Source organism: Schistocerca nitens, chromosome 6, assembly GCF_023898315.1.
Source record: "Schistocerca nitens isolate TAMUIC-IGC-003100 chromosome 6, iqSchNite1.1, whole genome shotgun sequence".
NCBI lineage: Eukaryota > Metazoa > Arthropoda > Insecta > Orthoptera > Acrididae > Schistocerca > Schistocerca nitens.
The window spans coordinates 723,702,206-723,730,191 of NC_064619.1; the positions used below are offsets into that span (position 1 = coordinate 723,702,206).

The window sequence follows — 27,986 nt, forward strand, 5'->3', positions numbered from 1 at the left end:
GAGAAAAAGGAGTTGCAATAAACGGGAGGAGATTTAATAATCTGACATTTGCAGATGACATTGTACTATTGGCAAATGATTTTAAAAAAGTACAGAAGTTGGTATCAGTTCTCGCCTCGGAATGTCAGAAAGCGTGACTGAGCATAAATCTTCCCATGACAAAAATTGTGTCTAATAAATGGAGCACGATGGGGAACGTACAATTCAAAAACACATCAGTGGAAATTGTCAGAGAATACATGTCTTGTCGCCAGCTTGTACGTGTCACTGGAAGCGTAAGATCAGAAATCTTTCGACGCATGCTGGTAAGCATTTGGAAATGTTCCACTATGTTCAGGTCGAATATGGCGCTAATACGGAAAAGAAATTGCTTTCGATCGTTATGTCCTCGCCGTACTGACTTGTGATTGTTAGACCTCGACACTTCATGAATATACAAGGCGGAAACGTAGAACTGCACAGCGAGGCATGGAGAGGTTTATGTTGGGATTTGCGAGGAAAAACAAAGAAAAGGCGCAAGACATAAGACCAGTTACCGACGTCAGGGACAGCATGGAGCGAGCAACCACTGTGGAAGAGCAATGTGCCGCACTTGGAGGAATAAATAATGACAGATGGACAAAGGCGGTGCCGGCCGTGGTGGTCTCGCGGTTCTAGGCGCGCAGTCCGGAACCGTGCGACTGCTACGGTCGCAGGTTCGACTCCTGCCTCGGGCATGGATGTGTGTGATGTCCTTAGGTTAGTTAGGTTTAAGTAGTTCTAAGTTCTAGGGGACTGATAACCACAGCAGTTGAGTCCCATAGTGCTCAGAGCCATTTGAACCATTTTGAACAAAGGCGGTGCAGGAAAGGAGTCCAAGTGATGGAGACAGACAGATCAAGAGAGAGACTGTTAGACAGACGGGACAAAGGCCTGCGGAAAATTACTGGACAAAATTGGTTGAATACCAGTCGAGATCTCTCCTCATGGAAGAAGAAGTTGTAGACATACGCAGCGACTTCAGAAAGAAGCTACACATGTCCCACGCCAAAACCACTGCGCAACGAGAGAGGCGCATTGTCAGAAGAGAGTTTATTTCTTCTGCAGTACGGAGGACAGGTGGATCACGTGTGCGATTGAAATGGCGTGCCAACTGGGAACGTTTTCCAAAGTTGAAGTTGGTGGGACAGTACGATTCTTGTGGGCAAATCGTCAAAATTTCACACAGATTAACCGTGAAATTCTGATGGCATACGTATAAAATGCGATGTCGCGTCCAGACCTGGTGAAATGGTGCCAGCAGTTTGATCAAGGCCGCACAGAGCGATGCTGACTACTGGGAAGTACAGATGTTGTTCCATACGGCTCCCATCTTTCCGATAAGCTGACAGAACAGTTTTTGGGAGGAGGTGGGAGGCGGTAGAGATGAGGGGGAAGAGATTTTCCGACGATAAGGACGTTCATACAGCTTATCTCGAGCGGCTCTGCGCCAAGGAGCAGATACCAGTCGTCGAGGAACGTAACGATTAGTAGAACGTTCTGAAAATAGTTTCCATAGGCTTGCTGATTAAGCTGACAATAGTGTAATGTATCTGTGTCACTTTGAAGTGTGTTACAGCCTGCCATAAGAATGTATAATACACTTTTTGAATCCGCTCTCCTATCAAATTTTCCGTCTGTTTACCTGTTTTCCCAAAACTGAACACTTACGTAAGAGCACGTGCACATATTTTAAATAACTAATGAAAGAAAACCTGGTCCATACAAGGGTGTTATGTAAACGATTTCTGTTTAATTAGTGGGCTTAGCTAATTTAGGCGCCGTGTCATTTTAAGCATCTGTAAAACCGACATGGAAGACTATAATATCGAATGCATACATCTCAATATATCGCCTAGTATATATTTTTTATTTATTTACATATCATGTTCCATAGGACCAAATTGAGGATCAAATCTCCAAGGTCATGGAACGTATCAGGACATTAAATTACAACGTAAAAGTAATAACAGATAAAAATAAATGTTTATGAACCTGAAAAAAGCCAGTCCACGAGTTTAAGTAAACGCAGTCAACAATACAATAAGAATCAGATTAATTTTTCAAGAAACTCCTAAACAGAATTGAAGGAGTGACCCTTGAGGAAACTCTTCAGTTTCGACTTGAAAGTCCGTGGATGACTGCTAAGATTTTTGAATTAGAGTGGCAGCTTATTGACGATTGATGCAGCAATATACTGCACACTTTTTCTGCACAAGAATTAAGGAAGACCGACCCAAATGCTGTTTGATTTCTGTCGAATATTAACCTAGTGAAAGCTGCTTATTCCTGGAAATTAGCTCATATTGTCAGTAAGAAATGACAGTAAGGAGTATATATATATATATATATATATATATATATATATATATATATATATTGAGGTGCCAACGTCAAAATACCCAAACTCGAACAGGGGTCGACAAGAGGTTCGTGAACTTACACGACTTATTGGCCGAACCACTCGTTTCTGAGCCAAAAATATCCTTTTAGAATGGGAAGAGTTACCCCAAAGTATAATACCACACGACATAAGCGAATGAAAATAAGAAAAGTAGACTAATTTTCGTGTCGAAGGATCACTCACTTCAGATACCGTCCGAATAGTAAAAGTGGCAGTATTAAGTCTTTGAACAACATCCTGAACTTGGGCTTTCCACAACGGCTTACTATCTATCTGAACACCTAGAAATTTGCACTGTTCAGTTTCACTAATCATATGCCCATTCTGTGAAGTTAGAACGTCAGGTTTTGTTGAATTGTGTGTTAGAAACTGTAGAAACTGAGTCTTACTGTGATTTAGCGTTTATTTTCTACATGTCATGAACTCAGGTTATGTACTGCACTATTTAAAACCGAGCCAATGTTGCTCACAAGATCCTTTACTACCAAGCTAGTGTTATCAGCAAACAGAAATATTTTAGAGTAACCTGTAATAATAGAGGGCATATCATTTATATAAATGAGGAACAGTAGTGGCCCCAAAACTGATCCCTGGGGCACCCCTCATTAGACAGTACCCCACTCAGACCCCACATCACAGCCATTATTAACATTGTGAATAATGATATTTTGCTGTCTGTTGCTAATGTAGGAGGTGACCAATTGTGAACTACTCCCCGTATTCCGTAATGGTCCAATTCCTGGAGTAATATTTTGTGAGAAACACAATCAAATGCTTTAGTTCAATCAAAAAATACGCCAAGCGTTCGAAACTTTTTGTTTAACCCACCCAGCACCTCATAGAGAAAAGAGAATATGGCATTTTCAGGTGTTAAACGACTTCTAAAGCCGAACTGTACATTTGATAGCAAATAGTGTGATCTAAAATGGTCAATTATCCTACATACACAGCCTTTTCAATAACTTTTGCAAAACACTGATGACATAGAAATGGGTCTAAAATTATCTACATTATCCCTTTCTCCATTTTTATGAAGCATATTTACTACTGAGTACTTTAATCGTTCAGGAAACCGACCATTCCTACAGGAAAAATTACAAATATGGCTAAATAGAGGGCTGACATGTGCAGTACAGTACTTCAGTATTCTGCTAGACACTCCATAATAACCATGAGAGTCCGTAGTCTTCAGTGATTTAATTATTGCCTGTATCACAGAGTGTATTTCAGATATCAATCTCGGAAAGGCATTTGCGAAGAAAGTTATATGATTCCCCAGAGAAACAAAATTTTTATTTAATTCACCAACAATGCTCAGAAAATGATTGTTAAATACTGGACATATATCTGATTTATCAGTAAAAGAAATATTTTTACTGTGAACTTACTTTATATCGTCGACCTTCCTTCACAACTGACTATATGGCTTTAATTTTATACTGTGAATTAGCTATTCTATTTTCATACCACATACTTTTTGTCTTTCTAATAACATTTCTAAGCACCTTACAATATTGTTTGTAATGGGCTACTGTAGCTTGATTGTGACTACTTCTAACATTTTGATATAATTCCCGCTTTGTTCTACAAGATATCCTTACCCCACTAGTCAGCCACCCAGGCTGCCTACTACTGCTAGTAGCCCATTTAGAACGTTCTTATGGAAAGCAACTCTCAAAGAGCATGAGAAATCTGTTAATGAAGGAATTATATTTACAATCTATGTTGTCAGCACTATAAATATTCTGCTACTCTTGTTCCTTGACAAGTTTTAAAAATATCTCTATTGCTGTAGGATTAATTTTCCTACATACTTTGTAATTGAATATGGCATTTGTTTGTGCACTAAAGCCTTTTAGTGTTAAAATTTGTGCATCATGACCTGAAAGGCCATTCACCCTTTTACTGACACAATTCCCATCTAGTAATGAAGAATGAATAAAAATATTATCTATGACTGTGCTACTGTTCCCCTGCACCCTAGTTGAGAAAACACAGTTTGCATCAGATCATATGAATTTAGGAGATCTACCGACATCCTTTTTCTTCCACAATCATGTACAAAATTAATATTGAAGTCTCCACATATAACTACTTTCTGGTACTTCCTACAAAGTAAATCAAGAACCCTCTCTAGCTTAAGCAAAAATACTCTGAAGTCGGAGTTAGGGGACCTATAAACAACAAAAATTAGAAGTTTAGTTTCACTAAATTCAACTGCCCCTGCACAATATTCAAATATCTCTTCAGTGCACTGTCGTGATACGTCAATGGACTCAAATGGAATACTGTTTTTTACGTACATAACCACTCCCCCACACCGCAAGGAACTCCTTGAAAAACAGCCAGTTAATCTGTGTCCTGGTAAAGGAAGCCTCTGAATTGTCAATTATTTTAGTGGTGCTCTGATATACCAATAATTTCAGAGTCGACATCTATAAGCAGTTCACTAACTTTATCTTTAATACCTCTTATATTTTGATGAAGTATGCTAATTCCTTCTCTACTTGGAAACATTACATTCTCAGAATGTGAGCCCTTAGTTAGAGGGACTTCCTTTAAGCAGGTATACCTAACAGCTAACTTCAGTCTAAAAAAGGTGCAGCTCTAACACCAACTACTACAGGAATTTTTCCATGAGTGATCCCACCACCACCACCACCACCACCACTACACTGTCACCTACAAGCTTTGTCAGCCTTCCATTCCCGTACCTATTGAGGTACAGGCCATGCCTAGTGAATCCCAATACACTGATAGAGCCAACTGGCGCCACTGAGATGTTACCATGCCCTCTGCCATCAGCGCTCTTTCCAGTCCCATGTTAACGCGCCTAACAGCCGCATTAAGGTGAGGTCGATCATGACGCTGAAACAGTTGCACATTCCACAACTCACATTAACACACCACCTTACAGTGCATAATTCCTTTTTATATGCGTAATATTACGTATTACATCTCGTAATTGCCAAACTATTTTTCACTACACGTAAAACGCAGACGTTATATTCCAACCTTACACTGTGAATGGATTCACATTAACCCGGAAACTTTCATCACACTGGGAACATTGCTTTAAGCACTACAACGTGACCACTAACAGCTGATACGATGTTGTCAAAGCTACACTGACGTGCCAAAACACGACTACTGCCCGCCGCAACGTTGCATGTCGCTTGGTGACGTTGCAGGCATGGGATGCGGTAATGAAAGTATGTAAGTGGGGCAGGCGCGGAGGGGTGTCATCCTAGCAAAGATATGGGCTACAAATCCGTTGAGATAAGCGATTTTGACAAACGGCAGACCATGTGAATGAATATCTCGAAAACGGCGAAGCTAGTCCAATGTTCACGTGCTACTGTTGTGATCCGCTACGGGAAGAGGTAGGACAGTGAAATTACCACTAGGCGCTAAATGGTTGGTCGTCCACGACTCTTTACAGAACGTGCGGTCCGGAGGCTTGTCGTCTCTGTAAAGAAGGATAGTTGGTGATCTGTGACGTCTGTGACGAAAGACCACATCGCTAGTCCACGTACAAGTGTTTCGGAGCACACCGTTCGTTATTCTTTGTAGAACACGTAGCTCCGCAGCAGACCACCCGTATATGTTCACGTGTTGAATGGTTCAAATGGTTCTGAGCACTATGCGACTCAACTTCTGAGGTCATCGGTCGTCTAGAACTTAGAACTAATTAACCCTGACTATCCTAAGGACGTCACACACATCCATGCCCGAGGCAGGATTCGAACCTGCGACCGTAGCGGTCGCTCGGCTCCAGACTGTAGCGCCTAGAACCGCACGGCCACACCCAATGACATAGTTTCAATTGTAGTGGTCACGAGACCATCGGGAATCGACCGTCGATCAAAGGAAACTTAGCCGCTCTTCGGGTGACTTACATTTTTGCTACAGTAGGTCGATGATCGTCTTCACAAACGCCGTCATCGAGGTGAACGGCGGCTCGAGACGTGCAGCGCGCGAAGGACGCAGGCTGGTGGGAGCAGTATTATGCTGTGGGGGACAGTCTACTGCGCGTAGTCGAAGGCACGCTGACAGGAGCCAACCACCAGCTTACCTTCGTGCTTGATGTCTTCCCCGACGGTGACGTCATCTTCCAGCAGCATAACTGTCCCGGTCTCGTAGCCAGAACCGTGGTACAGTGCTTTGAGGAACATTATAGTCAACTCACGTTGATGTCTCGGCGACCAAATTCGCCTGATGTAAATCCTATGGAACTCGCCTGGGTCGCTGTCGAGCGCCATCACCGCGTAAGCAAATCAGCGGCCCGTTATTTACCCGAATTACATGACCTGTGCGTTGGCATACTAATGCCACATAGCTCCACAAAGTTACCAACAAACTGTCGGATCCCTGATATGCATAATCAGCGATGTATTTCGTTCCAAAGACCGATAAACAAAATATTAAGCAAGTAGTCATAAAGTTTTCCTCACCAGTGTACATATCTAAACACTTAACATTAAACACTGTAGGATTATCGACAGCAAATGTCAGAGGCACATTAGCAGTCAGCCACCAAAGACTACTAAGGGCTTACAAACACCATAATATAAATTACATACAGTATTTTAACAAAAATGTATCAAATAAGTACAAACTTCACAACATATTGGAAAATAAACAATCCATTGGCAATGTATGGAGATGTATACAGACCATGTGATATCCTACCACGATGGTTTGCAGGTGCATGAAAAGAACAAGTGTCGCAATTTGCTAATCGCGCGATTAAGTAAAGATCGTCTATATTACAGCCTACTAGGGAACACGCTTTTTTTCATTTAGAGGCTCTGGCTCCCCACATAAACAGAAAATATTAAATAATTTTCATGAGCCCTTTCGAATATCCTAGAAATTAGTATATAGTTCCAATTTCAGCAATCGTAGCTTTTTCGTATATAGCATTTCTAAAAATCTACATACATATTTCGCTAGCCACCGTACGAAGCATGGCGGAGGGTACCTTTTACCACTACTAGTCGCCTGATGCAGTTGCACACAGAGAGAAGAAAAATGACTCTGTATGCCTCTAAATTTTGTCAATGGTTACCCGAAAATAATGCTCCTTTTCCGTCCAGGAATTCCAATACGAATTTGCTAACCATCTGTGTTACACTCGTGTGTTGAATGAACCTATCAGTAAGAAATTTAGCACCTTTAATCCGGCATGGGCTCTAAAGTCCATATCTTAAGAGCTGTGAGCATTTCTTCATATTCGTATAGCGAAACGCATCTCTTCTACTGTGTTTGAATAAAAAAAGAAGAAGATTCACGTGGAGTTATTACGTAATTTACTGTGTTTATACTGTAATGACTAGGCCTAGCTTATTTGACGACTTTTGATTATTAGGATGATAGGATCAACGGCATTTTCACTATCACAAGTAGACTGGTTGGATGTTGAAAATATGACATATTTTGCATTAAAAACTGACTTATTATAACGCAATTTTAAATGATTAATTTATTAATCATAATGACGTTATTTGTATAGCTTCACCACTACAAAGACTGTAGATGGTTGTAAGAAAGTATTGCTTGCTTCGTGGTATAAACTAACGCTAAACAAAGAAGCTGGTTGCTGTATTCTTTCAATGTCATGATTGCTGACTTCATGTTACAGATAGAGACGGGAATATATATACAGCAATTTCCAGGGGTAATAAAGAGGATAACCCTTATCCTGAACACTAATGAAGACTACCGTAAGATAAAAGAAATAATTTTTCTATGCATGTCAGCGTTACTGCGCTCAGAAAATCTAGAAATACTGGCAATTTATACGTGCGAATACGTAAAGAGAGGTCTTTTATAGGTTAGGTTAGTGGTGTTTAACGTCCCGTCGACAACGAGGTCATTAGAGACGGAGCGCAAGCTCGGGTTAGGGAAGGATGGGGAAGGAAATCGGCCGTGCCCTTTCAAAGGAACCATCCCGGCATTTGCCTGAAACGATTTAGGGAAATCACGGAAAACCTAAAGCAGGATGGTCGGAGACGGGATTGAACCGTCGTCCTCCCGAATGCGAGTCCAGTGTGCTAACCACTGCGCCACCTCGCTCGGTGGTCTTTTATAGGGCAGTTATTAATAGGGAATAGCTCCTCTCATTTCTGTTGTTTTAGGTTGTACAAAACTGAGTTTCAGCTGTCTGGAAGAGGTGAGGAGGTCTCTAGAGGTAAGGCGAGGCTCAGCAGAGAACCCAGTGACGTCACCAACAGGGTTATGCTAGCCAAGCGAAAAGGAGCTAGCGAGGAACACGTGACGGGCAGTTTATGAGAGCTCTCGTGTACTGCTCAAACCGTTGAATATGGCCTGCCTGTTTGTCTCAATTACTACTTGACGTAAGGCTGCACCTTTAGCCACATTTAAAGGTGGTATGACACCTTTTTCTAATTATAGTGAGAGACGAAAACAGCGAAGTACCTAGAAGGCGAAGAGGAAAGAAATGAGACGTCACAGGCTGGGACTACGTGTAATGTGATTTCAGTGATTTTACAAAGAACATGGCACTATGAGCCCACTTATGACGTTGTACACCCTCTGGGCAGGACCCACGCACTGACTGGGTTGGGAATACAGGGCTATTACAAATGATTGAAGCGATTTCATAAATTCACTGAAGCTCCATTCATTGACATATGGTCACGACACACTACAGATACGTAGAAAAACTCATAAAGTTTTGTTCGGCTGAAGCCGCACTTCAGGTTTCTGCTGACAGTGCGCTCGAGAGCGCAGTGAGACAAAATGGCGACAGGAGCCGAGAAAGCGTATGTCGTGCTTGAAATGCACTCACATCAGTCAGTCATAACAGTGCAACGACACTTCAGGACGAAGTTCAACAAAGATCCACCAACCGCTGACTCCATTCGGCGATGGTATGCGCAGTTTAAAGCTTCTGGATGCCTCTGTAAGGGGAAATCAACGGGTCGGCCTGCAGTGAGCGAAGAAACGGTTGAACGCGTGCGGGCAAGTTTCACGCGTAGCCCGCGGAAGTCTACGAATAAAGCAAGCAGGTAGCTAAACGTACCACAGCCGACGGTTTGGAAAATCTTACGGAAAAGGCTAAAGCAGAAGCCTTACCGTTTACAATTGCTACAAGCCCTGAAACCCGATGAAAAAGTCAAACGCTTTGAATTGTCGGCGCGGTTGCAACAGCTCATGGAAGAGGATGCGTTCAGTGCGAAACCTGTTTTCAGTGATGAAGCAACATTTTTTCTTAATGGTGAAGTGAACAGACACAATGTGCGAATCTGGGCGGTAGAGAATCCTCACGCATTCGTGCAGCAAATTCGCAATTCACCAAAAGTTAACGTGTTTTGTGCAATCTCACGGTTCAGAGTTTACGGCCCCTTTTTCTTCTGCGAAAAAAACGTGACAGGACACGTGTATCTGGACATGCTGGAAAATTGGCTCATGCCACAACAGGAGACCGACAGCGCCGACTTCATCTTTCAACAGGATGGTGCTCCACCACACTTCCATCATGATGTTTGGCATTTCTTAAACAGGAGATTGGAAAACCGATGGATCGGTCGTGGTGGAGATCATGACCAGCAATTCATGTCGCGGCCTCCACGCTCTCCCGACTTAACCCCATGCGATTTCTTTCTGTGGGGTTGTGTGAAAGATTCAGTGTTTAAACCTCCTCTACCAAGAAACGTGCCAGAACTGCGAGCTCGCATCAACGATGCTTTCGAACTCATTGATGGGGACATGCTGCGCCGAGTGTGGGAGGAACTTGATTATCGGCTTGATGTCTGCCGAATCACTAAAGGGGCACATATCGAACATTTGTGAATGCCTAAAAAAACGTTTTGAGTTTTTGTATGTGTGTGCAAAGCATTGTGACAATATCTCAAATAATAAAGTTATTGTAGAGCTGTGAAATCGCTTCAATCATTTGTAATAACCCTGTAGTATCACAAAGCGGTTTTGTCCTCTCCAGAGGCAAGCTGCCCCACAACTGTTGTAACCAGTCCTTGTTATCCTCAATGTTGGTACTGGGGCAGAGTTGACGTTCCGAGCTGGTACCACACATGCTCTACAGTTCTCTTACTGGCCAGTGGAGTACAACAGCATTGCGCAGAGACGTCACAGAGACACGTGCCATTCGTTGACGACCATTGTATTGTTGAAAAATGGCACCACGATACTGTTGCTAAGTACACTCCACTATGTTATAGTTGTTGGTGGAGATTTTAATTTGCCGGATATAGACTGGGAGACTCAAACGTTTATAACGGGTGGCAGGGACAAAGAATCCAGTGAAATTTTTTTAAGTACTTTATCTGAAAACTACCTTGAGCAGTTAAACAGAGAACCGACTCGTGGTAATAACATATTAGACCTTCTGCTGACATACAGACCCGAACTATTTGAAACAGTTAATGCAGAACAGGTGTAATGGTACTTGAATTACGTAACCATTACGACACCTCATCTGAACCTCTCGATACCAGTAATATTCTACTGTGTTTCTGCAAAGTAGTTGACATATTTCTGAGACAACATTCAGATTTTATTTTATTTGTGATACATCGATATGTTTTATATTGCAATGAAATTATTCTTATGTGTATTCTTTCTTTTGTCACTATGATCTTTGACGTACTTGTAACTCTGATTTTTGGGCGCGTAAGCGATTATTAGTTAGTTGTTGAGTTGTTAGAGAGTCGGACCTTGAGAAAGTCAAGTCGTGGACGTCATGTTGGACAGACGAATATTGTCGTCAGCTTATAAAATGTGAACTTTAACAGTGACTGTGAGGAAGATGTTTTTAAGTATGTTTTGTATTGTGAAGTGATGATTTGCGTTTACGTGATATTGCAATAAAAGCAATTAAAAGGAAGTGTAACTTAAATTCGGAGTGATGATTATTTTTTTACATCAGCATTGTGCTATCTTTGAAAGGTTTAATCTTGAAGAATGTTTTGTGAAGCGCATCTACAAAACTTTTTAATATAGCAGGATAAAACTTAGGCCTCTTTGCATCAGAGCTTGGAATCATAACCATCTAGACTGTCAACGATTGAGCCATGATTTTACGACGAGACCAGCGTGGGAAACACAACAAGATGAGTGCCTAGTTTTTTGATTATTACATGAAATGACTTTATTAACTGTGCTATAATGACACCTGCCACATAATACGACTGTTGTTGCCCGAAAATGCAGTATTTAGCAGCATGAGCAAAACCACAATCGTTATTAAATGCTGACCTTTGTAGTGGTAGGGCTGTTAGACAGGGAACCAGCCATCCTAAAGCGGTTACTGCATGAACGATTTCAGCCTTAAAAAGAAATATTAAAAAAGGTAGGAAGATTTTTCTGTTTAGCAAAAGTGACAAAAAGCAGATTTCAGAGTACTTGACGGCTCAACACAAAAGTTTTGTCTTGAGTACAGATAGTGCTGAGGATCAGTGGCCAAAGTTCAAAACCATCGTACAATATGCCTTAGATGAGTATGTGCCAAGCAAGATCGTAAGAGATGGAAAAGAGCCACCGTGGTACAACAACCGAGGTGGAAAACTGCTGCGGAAGCAAAGGGAACTTCACAGCTAACATAAATATATCCAAAGCCTTGCAGACAAACAATAATTACGCGAAGCAAAATGTATTGTGAGGAGGGCTATGCGACAGGCGTTCAATGAATTCGAAAGTAAAGCTCTATGTCCTGAGTTGGCAGAAAAGCCTAAAAAATTTTGTTCTCATGTCAAAGCGGTAGGTGGATCGAAACAAAATTGCAGACACTCTGTGACCAAAATTGTACTGAAACAGAGGATGACAGACTAAAGGCCGAAATACTAAATGTCTTTTTCCAAAGCTGTTTCACAGAAGGAAACTGCAATGCAGTTCCTTCTCTAGATTGTCACACAGATGACAAAATGGTAGGTATCGAAAAAGACGACAGAGGGATAGAGAAACAATTAAAATCGCTCAAAAGAGGAAAGGCCGCTGGACCTGATGGGATACCAGTTCGATTTTACACAGAGTACGAGAAGGAGCTTGCCCCCCTTCTTGCAGCGGTGTACCGTAGGTCTCTAGAAGAGCGTAGCGTTCCAAAGGATTGGAAAAGGGCACAGGTCATCCCCATTTTCAAGAAGGGACGTCGAACAGATGTGCAGAACTATAGACCTCTATATCTAACGTCGATCAGTTGTAGGATTTTGGAACACGTATTATGTTCGAGTATAATGACTTTTCTGGAGACTAGAAATCTACTCTGCAGGAATCAGCATGGGTTTCGAAAAAGACGATAGTGTGAAACCCAGCTCAGAGATCCATAAGCACGGGTTCCCAGATAGATGCCGTGTTTCTTCAGTTTCGCAAGGCGTTCGATACAGTTCCCCACAGTCGTTTAATGGACAAAGTAAGAGCATATGGACCATCAGACAAATTGTGTGATTGGATTGAAGAGTTCCTAGATAACAGAACGCAGCATGTCATTCTCAATGGAGAGAAGTCTTCCGAAGTAAGAGTGATTTCAGGTGTGCCGCAGGGGAGTGTCGTACGACCGTTGCTATTCACAATATACATAAATGACCTTGTGGATGACATAGGAAGTTCACTGAGGCTTTTTGCGGATGATGCTGTGGTATATCGAGAGGTTGTACCAATGAAAAATTGTACTGAAATGCAGGAGGATCTGCAGCGAATTGACGCATGGTGCAGGGAATGGCAATTGAATCTCAATGTAGTCAAGTTTAATGTGCTGCGAATATATACAAAGAAAGATCCATTATCATTTAGCTACAATATAGCAGTTCAGCAACTAGAAGCAGTTAATTCCATAAATTGTCTGGGAGTAGGCATTAGGAGTGATTTAAAATGGAGTGATCATATAAAGTTGATCGTCGGAAAAGCAGGTGCCAGACTGAAAAATCCTAAGGAAATGCAATCCGAAAACAAAGGAAGTAGGTTACAGTACACTTGTTCGCCCACTGTTGGAACACTGCTCACCAGTGTGGGATCCGTACCAGATAGGGTTGTTAGAAGAGATAGAGAAGATCCAACGGAGAGCAGCACACTTCGTTACAGGATCATTTAGCAATCGCGAAAGCGTTACGGAGATGACAGATAAACTCCAGTGGAAGACTCTGCAGGAGAGACGCTCAGTAGCTCGGTGCGGGCTTTTGTTGAAGTTTCGAGAACATGCCTTCACCGCGGAGTCAAGTAGTATATTGCTCCCTCCTACGTATATCTCGCGAAGAGACCATGAGGGTAAAATCAGAGAGATTAGAGCCCACACAGGGGCATACCTTCATTCCACGAACAATACGAGACCGGAATAGAAGGGAGAATCGATAGAGGTACTCAAGGTACCCTCCGCCACACACCGTCAGGTGGCTTTCGGAGTATGGATGTAGATGTAGATGAATATTACGATCCTCTCTTACGGTGGCCAGCTGTGGTGGACCTATATTCCCTGTATAAATACGTGCTGTTTGTGATGTGATAGAGCCTGTGTCTCCCCGTTCACCTGTTCATTCACATATGCTACCTTTTGTTCTGTTGGGTGCAAGGTCGCAGTGGCATGCGAGTGAACCAACACGACGATCGAACAATGACAACCGTGTGAAGGTCCGCAGTCACAGCAATGCTCTTATTTTACGCGATAGAGGCAGTAATACAGTTTGAGATGTTATACCGTGGACAAAGTAGAATTGACCCGGAAAGTAATTCATGCAACCTAAGACATACATCCTCCATCCCAGACGTAGACGATGTAAGTTGGGTTTCCCTTTCTTAAGGTACATGAAATGTTTTTGCGTCAGTATTACCTTGCACTCTCTGTATAACTCGATTTGAGAAGGAGGATCGCTCACAATTTGTCCCACACAACAGACAGGCAAGGAACACCTTCAAATAGAAATCTGAAATGTTATCCCAGATTAAGTGTGCCTAAATTTTCAATCCAGCTGCTGTGAAACGATGCAAGTGTACCAAGCGTAGGGTTTTATTTATTTATATTTGAACATGGCGGATGCAACTGAAGAGAGCCAAGCAAAAATCCACACATGAAGAAAGTGAACTAAGCCTAAAACCTTCCGCTTGCAAGTGACCACGTTAGCAGTGTGTCAGAGTGGTGGAATGATGTCATATCTGCTATGGGGATAAACTCAACGTCTTCGTAACAAACGGAAGGACTATAGGGTGATACAGAGGAAACTAGTGAGTTGCATACTACACATTTCTAGCCAACATTAAAACAAAATGAGGAAAGTGTTTTGTTATGGTGCTGTATCTTGTCATCTGGTGTGGCGAAGAGATCACTTTCTTTGGCAGCACATTAAACAAGGAGGAATATTTCAGTATCCTGAAGCTAATGTGGAATAATTGAGGAGTACATGTCTACTCAAATTTTTACAAGTTATCTTCCGAAGCACAGCACCTTGTAAAACAGTGAGTTCTTCGCAACTGTCTGAAATCTTTGCAGACACCACCACACTCACTAGACATTAAGCTCGTAGATAATTCATAAGACGAACTCGTCAGAAGTATCAGAACTATAGTCAAGTTGAAAGAAGACCGGGTGAGAATGGGAACAATTGGGTCTGGCCAAAAATCGTAGATAAAATGAATGACTGTTCGAAAGGAACTACAAAACAAAACAAAACAACAACAAAAAATACCACGAAGTGTTGAGTTGCAGCCTTACTCCAGTATTCAAGAACAAGTATGTTATGACCGAATGATAAACACACTACTGTTAAGTTGTGAATTACTACTTCAGAAAATATTGTCTTATTACGTTACACAAGAAACTGTATGCCATGGTTTTCACTCACAAACAGAATGCATTTTTCATTAACTGAAATTTCCCTTCCTAATTAAATGTATATTTGAAAGTAAAACAGATATCCCTGGAAACAATGAAGTTACCGAATATTAATAACAGACACTCTACAAAACAGAATCTGCAAAAAATGTTTCTCAAAACTGTCTTCGAGTATTCGGAATCGGGAGTGTTTGAATTTCCAAATTTGTATCAGTCTGTTCGGTATCGGGAGTGTTCGAATTTTCATAATTTTTATCAGTTCTTGCAGTAGAGTGTTGCATGCGAAAAAAACCGAGTAACTTGTGGACAAAAACCCCATTGTATTAGATGTAACAGAGTACTGCATCGGAGATAACGTGTGCACATCGACTGTAAGTGTGTACTGGGAATGAGACTGTTTGTATGTTATGGTGCTTCATTCGTTGCGGAGGCCATAAACCAGATAACATGAACTATTCTCATCACAGTATTCATCTCGACACATCGTCACACGAAGTACGCAGTGTTTCTGTTTTGTTACAAAGATGCAGAGAATATAATCCACGTTTTAAGGTCATCAATAGCTCACATGTATGAAGGTCAGTTCATAATTAATGCGCTCAACTACTCTGTGACTTGAACCCGAGCGAGGTGGTGCAGTGGTTAGCACCTTGGACTCCCATTCGGGAGGACGACGCTTCAGAATCGTGTCCGGCCATCCTGACTTAGGATTTCCGTGATTTCACTAAACTGCTTCAGGCAAATGCCGGGATGATTCCTTTTAAAGGGCACGGCAGGCTCCCTTTCCCACCCTTTCCTAATCAGTTGGGGCCGGTGACTTCACAGTTTTGTCCGCTCCCCCAAATCAACCAGCTAACCAACCCGAAGTCTGTAGACAATGTTTCGTCAGCAGTGACGATTCGATGTCTTAAATCTTGATCTTAAACGTCAAATCATTGTTCCGGCACATCTGAGCAGAACTGCAAATGCCTAAACACTGAATCCATGCTGAAACAAAGATTTGACGTTGAAGATCAAGCTGTGTTGCACCGAATCGTCGCTCCTGATGACACGTTAGGAACTTTGAGTTGAAATCACAGCTCCCTAAGTAGCCATTCGTTGAGTAAAAATTTCTTATTGTTTATTTATTTATTTATTTATTTTTTTGAGAATACAGAACACTGATGGTATGCCAGCACCTCCAGAAATTACCTCAGATGTGCCTCGACTATATGCCTCAAGTTTTACACTTTGGGTTTTCTTTTGACGTTTTCGGCTTTCCTGGTCTCAAGTCATCTATGCTCACATGACTTTCACGAAAACGATGAGGCTATCGATAATTGTATTTTCGTCACCTTTGCATCCATCAAGAAATTGTATTTTGGTCACCACCATAAAATTCACTAAAAGTACTGTTGATTGTGGTCAAACTTTAGCCATGTAGAATGAGTGCAGACACCATTTCTAACTCGAGTTATTAGGAAACGATATCTATGAAAATAAAACACGACCTTCTTCGCGAGTCTTGCCTTACAGTTGTCATAACCAACAATACCGAAGTCTCATTCACACTGATGATTCTCTAAATTCACTCCGCATCTATTTGTCCAGCTCAAAAATTCCTAAGTTCAAGAGAAGGTTATCAGATTCGCTAACAATAACAACACATATCAGTTTTTTTCAGAATTCAAGTTTATTGAAACATACGTCACTGACCTTTTAAAATGTCACCATCATGGTCTAGTTCTCATTATTCTGCCGCATCAATAGCTGCAGCATGACTCCATGTAGAAGTCTGGACAGCAGACAATGTAACTGCCCACGACCAATCTCCAAGGGGCAAACGTTTGTGCATATTAAAATCAGATTGATGTAGACAAATATCTCATTGGAGTCTCACGTTTAAGTACGCTATGTATTGCTAAGAAATATGAAGGTATACAGGCATTCCTGTAATCATGCACTTGACTGTAAGTGCTGCTGCTTTTCTGTGTGTAGAGTATATCCTGATCTCAAACGTAATGATGCAACTCGAACAGAAAGACCTTATCCATATGAAGCAGAATGGACTCCGAAAAATCATGAAGTAAATCCGAAATACATTTCCCTTACATCACATCTTGAAAGCCATGAATCATATTAGTCAATTAGCAGCAGTACTTCTTCACTTCCGAAAAGTATTTGACCCATTACCACATTTCAAACAAAATTTTCAACTGGATTGAGGGATTTTTGGTTGGGTGAACGTAACATGTTGTCTTAAACGCTATGCCATCGACAGAAGTAGAAGTAACTTAAGGCTTTTCCCAGGGAAGCACGCTGGGCCCTTAATATTCATGTAGTATATTAATAAAGTGGCAACCAATATTAACAGTAACCTCAGATTTTTGCAGATATGGTAGTTGACTGTAATGAAATACTACCTTGAAAAACCTGCCCAAATACTCAATGAGGCCTTCATAAGATTTCAAATAGGTATAAAAACTGGTAGCTTGCGTTAGTGCTCTAGTGTAAAATCGTTTTCCTCAAAAAACGATGAAGCATACTACCTTATCACTATTGTGTCAGTGAGTTACAGTTGTAATAAGTCAACTAATATTACTTCCTGCGTGTAAGGATATTAAATGGAATAATCACACTGTACAAGGAAGAGGGAAAGAATGATCACCCGTTTGTTTTGACTCATGGCCGTGGACACACAGACGCCTGAAATGGCAGATGATTGAAGATGGACTAGATTCGAGAACCAGCATTGACAAATCTGTGAGTATACTACGACTTCCTACGTATCGTCGATGCGGCAGGGTCCTCAGCTGCGATGGATTTTTTCAGTCATTTTGTTATGCCTTTAGCTCACATGCTTTTGTTAATTTGATCTACGAGTGTACAATTTCTCTCATGGGCTATTTTCAAGTATCTAAAACGGTATACTAGGAGGATTATAAGTTACTTTACCAAAGACTCCTTAATAGGTTAATGGTATATCATCCGATACACGTCTTTCTTCCTATGATCTATTTATAATTGCATTTCATTGTCATAAAGTAAACTGGCAATACTTTTCATTATTATGGGGTTCTTACTTTTAACGTATATGTGCATGTATACTAGGAATATCATAAATTATTTTACAGCATTTCGTTAATAGTACATTATTCCAAGGGCGAGTTTGCAAAAACTGTTTCACTGTTTATGGCGAAATCTCTCTATATTTTCTGTAATTCATCATACCCATATTATCACAACGAACTGATTTATAAAAAACATAAGTTTGCCTAGTTTCAGAGATGCTCATGTAATATATTTCTACTCGATGGGGAGGGGACTGGAGGGTAGGGGCGAAACAATTCAAATAATTTTTCTTATGCCCAAGAATAATGAAAGGAAGCAGTGATGGTTTCTTATGTAAGTGCTTCCACAAAAAGGCATGACAATTTGATTTAAAGAGGAACGTATGAAGACGAGACAATCAGAAACAGGAGAATGCAGTGGTTCGAATTGTTGAAATTAAAGTTTCGTGGAAGTACTGGAACTCAAATATATTCACTGCTTATATTTCGTTAAGCATAAAATGGGGTTGCACAATTTTTTTGTGTTTTTCTAAGTGTTGTAGAATGGACAATTTCCGATTTTCGTGTTGCACATTATGAATCTGTAAGTTGTTTCAGTATAGTCAACAACATGTTCAGGTTCAGGCAACAGATATAAGCTTACTAACAAAGGGAACATCCCAGTATTCAAGTGCTCATGTCTTTTAGTTTATTGCCACTGCCATAGTCCACGACATTTAAGGGACTGTATATTCCTTTGTTTTTACAGTATGCAAGGTATATCTGCAAATAGCAGAAATTGTTGTACTTATTTGTAGATTGCCTTCCATTTATGTAGCACTGTTACAAACTTATGGTTAGGCGTACCATGATTTCTGTCCGCTCATATACCTCCTCCTGTTTCTCACGCTACCCTCCTATGACACAGTTTCCTTACGGTGTAGTCTTAATGTTTCTAGCATGTTCTTTTTGTTTACTGTTTAGTTCGTGTATTTTCAATTATATGGCAATGACACTAACGAAGATAAAATCTGTTTTTTGTGTTGCACTTTCCATCTGTAATATCTGCTTCAACTCTGGTCACCAGCGTTCCATCCCCTTTAACGACTACAGTTCTTTACTGTTTGATGATATCCTTGTAAATGCTAAACTGGTTCACACAACAAATTAATATTGGCCAACATTCGCAGTTTGCCCTTTTTATTGATAAATGTGAAATTGTTCTGTGCAGCATCAACTGAATAACCCATTAACATGAAAAATGCTGAATTATTCCGCATACTGGATTTAGTTACGTATCGCTTACATCCAAGTACAAATATACTAATTTCTACGTTTCGTGGATTACGTGCGTTTACTATGTTGTTGTTACGCATCTATTGCAGTTAGTAAGTTCATACTTATCAAGTGCCCCATTAAGACAAAACCAGAGAGCCAAAATAATAACTAAAGACTAATTTAACTGGATCACACGAACAATTGCAACGACCTTTTTCCGAGGTGGTGAGTGGGACGTTATGTCGTTTTGTAGCCGATGTTGACAGATGCCAATTGCAACGGTGGCCGTCGCGTTGGACTATAAAACAACGTGAGGACGTGAGCAAACGCCTGGAAAAGCTTTCTTGAAGATGAAAATGGCTATGAAAACCTACGCTCGCAGATTACCGCTAATCAACATACAAAATTTCTCAGTGTTCAAATTGGTGATGAAGCGAACTAAATGTAAATTCTAATTACTGATTACTGTCAACAGTGAACGATGTCTCATTTTGAGACCTTCAGGAGGAAAATAGTAGCATACTCTGTATGCTCCCCTCATAACGTCACAACGCTACTGGATAATATTTCGAAAATGCGGTATTTATTCCTAAAAAGTAAGTAGTGGGAACAGTAAGAACAATGGGTAAACAGGTAACCAAACTACAGTCGAGAATTCATTACCCAGTGATGCTGTTGCCAACATCGTTAATTATGCATGACCTAAAGGCATTGAGTATAAAACGAAACACGTCATCGCAGAGCAACCAAGACGAGGAATTGAAGCTCTCGATGAGGAGCAAAACAGAATCCTAAAGTACTGATCCGAATCGAGGTTATGTGCGGTTATCTAATAGTCGGGTTCCTCCCACGGTTGAAAGACATGTACACATAATCGTCTGTATGCGGCGAAGTGTGTGGTGTAGCATTTGACGTTCCATTGCGAACATGAAACTTAGTAATGAACGAGACATTCGCATTAAAAACGGTACAGTCATCGTACTCCGACTTACGAGGAAAAGCGACGTTAAGGGATATTAATTCTGAGCATAGAATAAAAATGACTGTTCACAAAATACTCAAGTTATTAATAACAGGCTACCGATACCGAAAATACATTAACTCTGTTGAAGGTATCTATGCGACGCATGTCTCTATTTCAGTAAGTCAGGAAAATACTTGCTGTAACAAGCTGTATTTGCTAAAGAACCCAGCTATCTGTTTGTACCTGTTATTGGACCTGTATTAGGCCAAGAATTTACGTAACTGATTACTGTATGTCCTTCCTATTACATTACTTAAAACGACGTCCATCTTTCTTATACTAGATGAATATAGGATGTTTTGTTTTTCCGCAAATTTTTCAGTTTACAGATAGAGTTATACTTGCGTGAAAGTTTAACTTTCATGCCATCTGGTTACATAATAGCATATGAAACCAATCGACGAACGTTTTAAGCTACAAACACAAGATGCGACAAACAGATTCGAAACAGCACGTCACAAAACGAATTACTGTGTCCGAGAACCCAAATTTATTTGCGGTAGCAGACTGTTTATGAAAATGATGCCACACTGTCGGCAACGCATCCATAACCTATTTACAAATCTGTAAGCAAAAAATAGTTATTGGTTCGGTTTTATTACGGAAATACTTTCAGGAAATATACATACCGGTACATTTAAAGACAGTTTCCTGCAGTTCCAGTCCCACATGAATGAAATCGCTATGACACGTGGCGATTTTATTGTGATTTCATATTGTGACTTCTTATTCTGATATAACTTCCTTTCAAAAGAGTCCGACATCACATGTTTTAATCATCAATGTAACACTAGCTCGCAAATAGATTGTCTGTTGGAAAGAATGTCGTATTTCGTTTTATTTTAATAACACTGAGAACGACAGACACGTACGGAGAATAACTACTCCCTCCAGAATATCTAAACGGCAACTCCACAACACTGACTCCTTCACTCGTGACGTCAACATTTAAGTGACGTCATGGCTTTGCTTAGAGTACTTCTGCCACCAGTATTCACAAAGTGTATAGATGGAGTACCAAAATTTAATATCCGAGAGACAGAAAGCGGGCGCCGGAGCGAGATTGTGGCTGCATCCTGCTGTGGATCGATCCTGGGATGAAGTTTTCGCAGCACGTATATCTGCAGAGAAACACGACACGGCGGCCAGCATTTCCATCCACAGATAAACATTGCAATAACTCCTGCTTTCTGACTGAGGTTTTAAACGAGTCTTTTATACACTTGCGCACACTATTTCGTTGAGCTGTGTTTGCCAGTAGCTCAAACTGTAAATCGTTTCTAGTTCGCATTCTACAATTGTTTGCAACTGCCTATTTGTATCGATGAAAAGCTGTTATCTAGTTATCATATAGGTCACGTAGTACAATACAGTAATCTTTAACACGCGTTGAAATATAGAAACATCACGTCAACAGCTGCGGTTTGTGTGCGAATTGTAGTCTATCTGGGAACGTGTACCGTGTTTTCACTGAGGTTGTTAGTAACGTTACTGACACTAAAGAAACTGCAGACCATAGAGGCCAGGAACCGTTCGGTAGAATTTCTTTTGTGTAACTGGGGAATGCAGTACTAAGCTTGATCTGTACTAAGATATATTACGAGTTATTTCATGCCATTCTCCTGCGTGTGGGACAAAAACGAACAGCCAACATATATCCTGGGTAAGTGAACGAACCCTAAAAAAAATTTTCACGTACTCTGTTATAAGACAATATTTGCTTTCGTTTATCGAAAAAGATGACGTGGGCGTGCTCTAATCAGAGACTACTCTGATCTGAAAAGAAACATACATCCACGAACGTTCACAATTTATCCATGTTCTAATGTTTTCCATACATATTCAGCATCGCAGAAGTATTCCCATGTCTCACACGAAAGCGCAAGCGAGGTGTTTCGTGGCGTTTTGATCTCTTCAAGATTTGTACACCTCGGTATTGACAAAAATGTAGAAGTGAAATAAAATAATCACCAAACGATTTTATGCACTCAGAGGTTGAGTTTCTTATGCCGATCTAAACTGAGCCTCTGAAATTCCTGTCATTAGAACTGTTTACGTTTTATGAACATTACTGAAAACATGTTTGCTCTTAAGACTGTTCAGTGCGCTGTGACGGTCAAATGTTGTAGAAAGTCGGCACTCGTAGTAAGGACCTCACATCTAATTTTTGCCCACCACTCACGCCAAAAAATTTTTCCTTCTACGACGGCTTACAACGTGATTTAGCCGAAAATACCGGCACACAAAGTTATGTGACTGATGAAAGTTTGTAGCGTGGCTAACTAAATGTACTCCATGTGTCGGTCAACAACTGCGCCCCTATTAATAGCTTGGTGATACGAATCAGATAACCGCGTGCGTTTTCGAGTAGAACAGCAACTGAGATATCATTGAAGTGAGTATCACTCAGTGAAGACATTTGGACCATCTTCACTGAAATAATGTTAACGGAATGAACTCTGAGATGTTGGGTAATGTCACATAATACATCTTCAAGCTAACAGTTAGGACATATTGACAAATACTAGTAGTTGAAGGATATAACGTGGAGTTCGGATTACTGTTTATGTAGAGAAGGAAAAATCAGGAAGTAAAAAAATTGATGTTCGTATATGGAATACATGTGGAGTGTCACCAGAGTGTCTGCTCCATTAACTGAAAGTCCTGAATGTAATGGCCCCATGTTACATCACTGCCATCTTCTCTATCGACAAGTTCCATACCTTGAAAAACATCCTTATTATGCAGTTGTGTTACATCATTGCTCTCTTCTCTATCGACATGTTACACACATTGTAATACACCCCTATTATGCAACTGTTCCTTGTCATGGAACAGAATCCGTAGATGTCGCCATTCCCTGTCAATTAACGTCTTGAGAATCGCATCGTAAATAGCCTCAGGTCGTACTGATCTGATGGCAACGTATGATGAGAATTTGGAGGAAACAGTCTCTACAAGGATAGAGAAAACACATTGGCACGATTAATCTCAAAGAAAATATTGTCTTGTGGTTGTTGTTAACTATAGATTAATTGTTGAGACTTGTTTTGGAAAAAAGTTACGAGTAAAGGCTTACGTTCCAGACAGCAGGAGGATTGTGCTGGACGAACAGAAGCGCGATGTTTCGTGAGAATTTGTATCTCAAACAACCCTGAATTGAGAATGGCACCTTGTTCGTATACAGTACTGTTCTTTCGCCATGTTCACTTAAAATAACGGTAAATATATTTGATAATTCTGTTGTGGCACAAAATGAAAGTCAGGGTGGTAAAATTTTTGTACCACCAGGTCTAGAATTTTTCGTGGGTTATGTTCCATTTATGTACATAATATCACCAAAATACTCGTCAGGGAACTGTAGACTATTTAAAATAGGTTCCACTAATTTGTCTTGCAGTTTTAGTTCTTAGAACGAAAATGTGTTAAATGTGGTAGAATGCGCTAAATACGGTGCTAACGTGGACAGGAGGTTCCGCTACAAGGCAATTTGTTAAACCCAAGCTTTGATTCGTATTAGCTAACATCTCCAGCTCAAAACTCACAATGCACCCTAGACCTCGGGCTACGCTATAGATCAGTCTATTGCCACAACCAAGATTCCAACCAAGAAGTGATGTACTTACAGTGGAATATATGTGTACTTTGCACAGACGTCCAGATACAGTGACGCCGTTTACGTATGAAGTACAATTTTCCGCACTTTTCTGCAATGTTCGTCAAAATAACATGGAAGCGTTCACTGTAGATCCAGCCAAATATATACACACATTCTATCGTGGCATTAGACGTAGGTGATGACGACTGCTGTGAAGGTGACGTGTAGGACAGTACTGTGCGGGGTAAGTGAAGCATCTGCACATACGACGACGGCACTGGAAACCACACTGTAGGTGTGCAAGCTCGCTCAATACCAGAACTGCCCCTGGTAGGTAGGCAGGTATGCTGTGCAACACATAAAAACAGCTCTGTTGAGAGCGGGGGACCCACCTCTGTGACGAAGCGACCCCGACCACAGCGAGCAGGGGCAGTGAGAGGGCCGCGGCACGTGCTACGTGGACACGGCGGCGGCCTGGCGTCGGCGTCCCCCGCAGGAGACAGCAGGGCGCGCAGTGCTGGAGCCGCGGGCGCGTCTGCACGGGCGGCCCGCAGGTGCAGCAGCCATGCGTGGGCGCAGCGGGCAGCGGCCGACTGCTGGTGCCTGGCTGGACTCGGCCTCAGAGCCGCGGCTGCCGGCTGGGGGCGCGCGCCGCCGGCTGCATCGTCCGCGGCGGCTCGAAGGGCAGGCGGGAGGCGGTCGCGTCGGCGGCGGCGGCGGGAAGTGCGCGCGGCGGCGGACCTGCGCCCACTGAGCCCTGGGCCGGGCCGGGCGCTCGCCCGGGACCGACAACGCCCCTGCCGGCGGCGCTCAGAACTACACGAGCCCGGACGACCCCGTCCCGTCGCCGGCCGATCGCTCTGCGCCCTCGGCCACCCGCAGTGCACACGCTCCTGACGGTGCTGCTTGCTCTAGCAGTCGAAACGCCGCCGATGCTAACCCTTAACCCGTTAAGTGACGAAATGTCCTATCCACCATAACAGTGAAACAATATTTATTCTTTGGGGATAGCAGCCTTAAAACTCCTCCATTTATTGTGTACTGCCTCAGTACTCGGTGTTGCCTAGGTACATGTTTATTCCAGTCTTCTATTAATCTCCTCGTTTCCCCATCTTTTTCCACCTCCTTCTCACTGATCTCTCTCTTCTTCACACCACTGTCCTTTTCCTCCTTTCCCTTGCCTCTGTGCATCTGCTCCTGTTCCTCTATCTGATCCTTCCCCTCTGTCTGTGCCCTCCTCTACCCTTTGTCCATTTCCACCACCCCCTCTATTTGTCCTTCACCTCCTCCCCCCTCCTCTCTCCTCATCTCAACCACCCAATTTTTCTATACATCTTCCCTCCTTCCTTTCTCTTTCTATCTCCCCCTCAGCTGCATGGGATTAGCCGAGCAGTCTAAGGCGCTGCAGTCATTGACTGTGCAGCTGGTCCCGGCGGAGGTTCGAGACCTCCCTCGGGCTTGGGTGTGTGTGTTTGTCCTTAGGATAATTTAGGTTAAGTAGTGAGGAAGCTTAGGGACTGATGACCTTAGCAGTTAAGTCCCAAAGATTTCAGACACACATTTTTATCTTCCCCTCTTCCCTCTCTCTTTCTATTTACTCCTCCCCTCTCTTTCTATCCATCTCGTCCTTCCCCATTCTCTCTCCACATTATCACCCCACCACAACAGGGGGCCGCTAGTTCTTATCCCTACAGTACTTCCAGATTGTAACTAACATCTGTACCAATTTGAATTTAAATCGTTTGAGGGGTTAGGATGAACTTCTTTCCAGGGGGTCGCGCACATACACTTGTGGCAGATATACTTCTCATTAGCTTAATATATTTCACTCTTATTTCTACACAGACACTGATGCAGAAAGAATAACGGACCAAGAAGGAGTTGTGTGACATAAACGAAAGTTGGTAGGCGTACTTCTAAACCTGAAAGATGTCTACTGAGATTTCATGCCACTATGAGAATACATATCAGGTTAGATTTAAATATACACTGTAACTATCGTTAGGTTTAGTTCCTTTGAGACTGGACCTGGTGAGTTGATGTTAGTCAAGAATATCTTTCAGGCGACAAAGATGCCATTATCGACACCTCACTGAGACTGAATGAGTCGTGTAGCATGGCTACGACAAGCCAGATATTTATCCTGCGATACTACAGAAAGACTTGGTAGCAATGTAGTCACTATACGTGATTGCTTGCTGCAGTGGACATGAGAATGTAGGATCGCAAGAGGACCGGAAGACCGGGCTTCGGATGAACTCATGGCACTACTGTTGTGTCAGGCGTGTTGATCTACTCCACCATACAGCATCTGCAGCAGCAATCTAAACGGCAGTTGACACCACAGTGTCACAATGAACGTTCATAAAATGGTCACTTCAAGGACAGCTCCGAGCCAAATGTCCTGTAGCGTGCATACCACTGACCACAAATCACCATTTGCGACTAGTGGTGTCAAGCAAGAGCTCATCGGAGGCAGGGTGGAGGTCTTGGGTTTTCTGAAGAAAGCCGGTTGCCTCTGTGACATTGATGGTCTTGTGTTGGTTAGAAAGAGGCTGTTTGGGCACCTGCAACCAACCTGTGTGTGTGACAGACACACGGGACCTAGACCTAAAGTTATGGTCTGGGGTGTGATTTCGTATGACAGCAGAAGCAGTATCACGGTTATCCCAGCACCATGACTGCAAATTTGTACGCCAGTCTGGTAATTCGAATTGTGCTGCCATTCATGAACAGAAATCAAGGGAGTGTTTTCCAACTGGATAATGCCTGTCCACATACCGATGTTGTAATCTAACATGTTCTACAGTGTCCTCATGTTGCCTTTTTCTGATGGATCACAACATCTGACAGCAATCGAACACATACAGAACATCATCGGACGACAATTCCAGCGACATCCATAAACAACATTAACCGTCCCTTTATTGACCATACAAGTGCTGCAGGCATGGAACTCCATCCCACAAACTGACGTCCAGTACCTGTATAACACAATGAATGCACGTCTGCATGCTGGTATTCAATCGTATGGTGGCTGCAATGTCCATTAAGTTACCAGTGCATCACATTTACAATGGGTCCTTTCATGCTTACATTAATAAATGATTTTACAATGTTAATCACTTAAATACGTTACCTAGACAAATGTTTTCTTGAAATTTCATTACTCTACATTAATTAGTTTTGGTGTTGCTACTTTTCCCCCCATAAGTGTATTTCACCTGCATCTCCAGCAAATTTCACCCAGCAGTTCCATTTTCACAAAGTTCACTGTGTATGACATCGTATATACTAATTACGTGTCGTCTGATGATATAATTTTGCTGGTACATCGAGTAAATATGTGGCTACAGTTTACGAAGTGTGCTGTAATAAATCCAAATCTCATGCACAGTGCAGCAGTTTTTCAAGCATCTAAGTCTCCTGAGTTGTACAGTGATAAGTGTTTTCTAATACATTTAGTGGTATATGTAAATAATGTCTGCAAAATGTAAAGAAATAATAAATTAAAATGTCATGCTGCAAGAGGCAGTTTTTACAGCATGAACAGGGAAAATGTAGTAAGCAATCTAATCTTTTTTTCTTTTTGTCGTCTTTTGGGTGTTTTCAGTGAGAAAAACGTTCGTAATAGTTGGAAATTATGTGCAAAGTTTGTTACAAGTCACTACATGCTCTCATTCTCAAATACTGCATAAATTAATTAGGGATGTTCATGCATCATGGGCTACAGTGATTTCCCCCCTCCCCCACTGACCCCCCCCCCCACACACACCTCACCCCCACACCTCACTACCCTGCCCTTTGATATTTGGATGTTTCTTACCACTCCAGTT

General features: G+C 41.7%; 1 protein-coding gene across 2 annotated transcripts in view; it reads right to left on the reverse strand.

The window, feature by feature from the left end:
• Positions 1 to 24,633, reverse strand: part of LOC126262714 (inactive dipeptidyl peptidase 10) — a 1,533,490-nt gene extending 1,508,857 nt beyond the window's left edge. For both annotated transcript variants that reach the window (XM_049959500.1, XM_049959499.1), the window contains exon 1: positions 24,543 to 24,633. The gene's annotated coding sequence lies outside the window, so the exon portion shown is untranslated. The remainder of the gene's footprint in view (positions 1 to 24,542) is intronic.
• Between the last annotated feature and the right edge of the window lie 3,353 nt (positions 24,634 to 27,986).